Source organism: Mesocricetus auratus, unplaced genomic scaffold (genome assembly GCF_017639785.1).
Source record: "Mesocricetus auratus isolate SY011 unplaced genomic scaffold, BCM_Maur_2.0 Super-Scaffold_100040, whole genome shotgun sequence".
Classification (NCBI taxonomy): Eukaryota; Metazoa; Chordata; class Mammalia; order Rodentia; family Cricetidae; genus Mesocricetus; species Mesocricetus auratus.
This window is the reverse complement of record NW_024429217.1, coordinates 10,051,227-10,055,483: the sequence shown is the minus strand read 5'-3', so window position 1 is coordinate 10,055,483 and position 4,257 is coordinate 10,051,227.

The window sequence follows — 4,257 nt, the reverse complement described above, 5'->3', positions numbered from 1 at the left end:
TTTTCTACAGTTTCTTCATGTGTGCACTTAGTGCTATGAACTTCCCTCCTAACACTGCTTTCAAAGTGTCTCATAGGTTTGGGTATGTTATGTCTTCATTCTCATTGAATTCTAGGAAGTCTTTAATTTCTTTTTTTATTGCTTCTTTGACCCTGGAATGGTGCAATTGTGCATTATCCAATTTCCCTGGGTTTGTAGGGTTTCTGTAATTTGTGTTGTGGTGAATTACAATTTTAATGCATGGTGGTCTGATAAGATGCATTTCAATTTTTTTGTACCTGTTGAGGTTTGATATGTTGCCAAGTATGTGGTCAATTTTTGTGAAGGTTCCATGTGGCACCGAGAAGAAGATATATTCTTTTTTATTTGGATGGACTGTTTTATAGATGTCTGTTAATCCCAATTGGGTCATAACTTCTATTAGTTCCTTTGTTTCTTTGTTAAGTTTCTCCCTGATAGTCCTGTCCAGTGGCAAGAGTGGGGTGTTGAAGTCTCCCACTGTAAGTGTGTGAGGTTTTATATGTGATTTGAGTTTTAGGATTTGAGTTTTAGTAATGTTTCTTTTATGAATGTGGATGCCTTTGTATTTGGGGCATAGATGTTCAGAATTAAGACTTCATCATGGTGGATTTCTCCTGTGATGAGTATGGAATGACCTCCTTCATCTATTTTGAATAATTTTATTTTAAAGTCTAAATTTTTAGAAATTAGGATAGCTACCCCCCGCTTATTTCTTGGGTTCATTTGATTGGAAAATCTTTTCCCAACCTACAGTTCTGAGGCAACGTCTGTCTTTGAGGCTGAGGTGTGTCTCTTGTATGCAGCAGAAGGATGGGTTCTGTCTTCCAGTCCATTCTGTTAGTCTGTGTCTTTTTATGGATGAGCTAAGACCATTGATACTGAGGTATATTAATAGTCATTGATTTCTCATTCTTGTTTGTTTTGCAATGTTTGATGATGGTGGAATTATGTGTGGATTTCTACCTCTTTTTTCTTTTGGCTGTTGGTAAAGTGGGATTATCTATTGGTCATGTTTTTTTTTATTCTTTTTTTTATTAATATTTTTTTTTCCATTTTAAATTTAGATAAGAAACAAGGTTGCTTCACAAGTCAGTACGAGGTCCCTCTCCCTTTCCCTCCCCTCCTCCCGTGCCCTCCCCCCATCCCCCCCCGTTATCCCCTCATTCCCCCAGGGAGGGTGAGGCCCTCCATGGGGGTGTCCATAGTCTGTCATTTCATATAGGGCAGGGCCTAGACCCTTCCCCAAGAGTTCAGGGTGAGAGTGCACCTCACATTGTTCTATGGGAGTCCAGAGACCATGTGTATACTTGGGATGGGTACTGATCTGCTGTCCAAGGCTCAATAGATTACCTAGGCCTCCTCACTGACACCCAGATTCAGGGGGTCTTGATCAGTCCCATGCTGGATTCCCAGGCTGATGCCTGGGATTCAAGAGTTAACCTTTGTCTGGTCAGCTGTTTCTGGGGGTTCAACCAGCCCAGTCTTAATCCCTTTGATCATCAGTCCTCCCTCTCTGATACTGGCTTTCTTGAGTTCAGCTCAGTACTTAACCAGCCAGTAAATGAAGTTTCTGTTTCCCAGACTCTCTGGCAATAGGATTGTAGGCTGGCACTCCCCAGATCTATGTCTAAAATCCATATATGAGAGAGTACATGCCATGTTTCTCTTTTTGTGACTGGGTTACCTCACTCAGGATGGTTTCTTCTAGTGTCATCCATTTGCCTGCGAATCTCATGATTCCATTATTTTTTTCTGCTGAATAGTACTCCATTGTGTAGATGTACCACATTTTCTCTATCCATTCTTCGGGTGAGGGACATCTAGGTTGCTTCCAAGTTCTGGCTATTACAAATAAAGCTGCTATGAACATAGTGGAACAGACATCTTTGTTATATGAATGGGCATCTTTTGGATATATGCCTAAGAGTGCAGTTGCTGGGTCTTGTGGTAGGTTTATTCCCATTTTTCTGAGGAATCTCCATACTGCTTTCCAAAGTGGCTGAACCAGTTGGCACTCCCACCAGCAATGGAGGAGTGTCCCCCTTTCACCACATCCTCTCCAGCATAAATTGTCATTGGTGTTTTTGATTTTAGCCATTCTGACAGGAGTGAGATGGTATCTCAGAGTTGCTTTGATTTGCATTTCCCGGATGGCTAAGGATGTTGAGCACTTTCTCAAGTGCCTCTCAGCCATTTTAGACTCCTCTATTGAAAACTCTCTATTTAGTTCTGCAGCCCACTTCTTAATTGGGTCCTTTGCTGTTTTGGAGACTTGCTTCTTGAGTTCTTTGTAAATTTTGGAGATCAACCCTCTGTCAGATGTGGGATTAGTGAATATTTTTTCCCATTCTGTGGGCTGCCTTTTTGTCTTGCTGACAGTGTCCTTTGCCTTACAGAAGCTTCTCAGTTTCAGTAGGTCCCATTTATTAATTGTTGATCTCACTGTCTGTGCTACTGGTGTTATGTTCAGGAAGTTGTCTCCTGTACCAATTCGTTCAAGGGTACCACCCACTTTCTCTTCTAAGAGGTTCAGTGTGGCTGGATTTATGTTGAGGTCTTTGATCCATTTGGACTTAAGTTTTGTGCATGGCGATAAACATGGATCGATCCGCATTTTTCTACATGCCAGTCTCCAATTATGCCAGCACCATTTGTTGAAGATGCTTTCTTTATTCCATTGTATATTTTTAGCTTCTTTGTCAAAGATCAGATGTTCGTACGTGTGTGGGTTAATACCCGGCTTTTCAATTCGATTCCATTGGTCTGCCTGTCTATTTTTGTGCCAATACCAAGCTGTTTTCAGGACTATAGCTCTATAATAGAGCTTGAGGTCAGGGATAGTGATGCCTCCGGACGTTGCCTTGTTGAACAGGGTTGTTTTGGCTATCCTGGGTCTTTTGTTTTTCCATACAAAATTGATTATTGTTCTTTCAAGGTCTGTGAAGAATTGTGCTGGGATTTTAATGGGGATAGCATTGAATCTGTAGATTGCTTTTGGCAGGATTGCCATTTTTACTACATTGATCCTACCTATCCAAGAGCATGGGAGATCTTTCCATTTTCTGAGGGCTTCTTTAATTTCTTTCTTTAAAGATTCAAAGTTCTTACGATACAGGTCTTTCACTTGTTTGGTTAGCGTTACCCCAAGGTATTTTATGTTGTTTGTGGCAATTGTAAAGGGTGATGTTTCTCTGATTTCTCTTTCAGCCCTTTTATCATCTGTATATAGTAGGGCTACTGACTTTCTTGAGTTGATCTTGTAACCTGCCACTTTGCTGAAGGTGTTAATCAGCTGTAAGAGTTCCCTGGTAGAGTTCTTTGGGTCATTGATGTAAACTATCATATCGTCTGCAAACAGTGAAAGTTTGACTTCTTCCTTCCCAATTTGTATCCCCTTGATCCCCCTTTGTTGTCGTATGGCAATAGCTAGAACTTCAAGTACCATGTTGAAAAGGTATGGAGAGAGTGGACAGCCTTGTTTTGTTCCTGATTTTAGAGGAATTGCGTTGAGTTTCTGTCCATTTAGTTTGATGTTGGCTGTTGGTTTATTGTATATGGCTTTTATTATGTTTAAGTATGTCCCTGTTATCCCAGATCTCTCCAAGACCTTTATCATGAAGGGGTGTTGGATTTTGTCAAAGGCTTTTTCAGCATCTAGTGAGATGATCATGTGATTTTTGTTTTTCAGCTTGTTTATATGGTGGATTACGTTGATGGATTTTCGTATGTTGAACCATCCCTGCATCCCTGGGATGAAACCTACTTGATCGTGGTGAATGATTGTTTTGATGTGTTCTTGGATCCGATTTGCCAGTATTTTATTGAGTATTTTTGCATCAATGTTCATGAGGGATATTGGTCTGAAGTTCTCTTTCTTGGTTGTATCTTTGTGTGGCTTGGGGATCAAGGTTATTGAAGCCTCATAGAAAGAGTTTGGCAAAGACCCTTCTGCTTCTATTGTGTGGAACACTTTGAGAAGAATTGGTATAAGCTGTTCTTTGAATTTGTGGTAGAATTCTGCACTGAGGCCATCTGGACCTGGACTTTTTTTGGTTGGGAGACTTTTGATGACAGCTTCTATTTCCATAGGGGTTATAGGTCTATTTAAATTGCTTATCTGTTCTTGATTTAGTTTTGGCAAATGATAGCTGTCCAGGAAGTCATCCATTTCCTTTAAATTTTCGAATTTTGTGGAGTACAGGTTTTCAAAGTATGACCTAATGATTCTCTGGATTT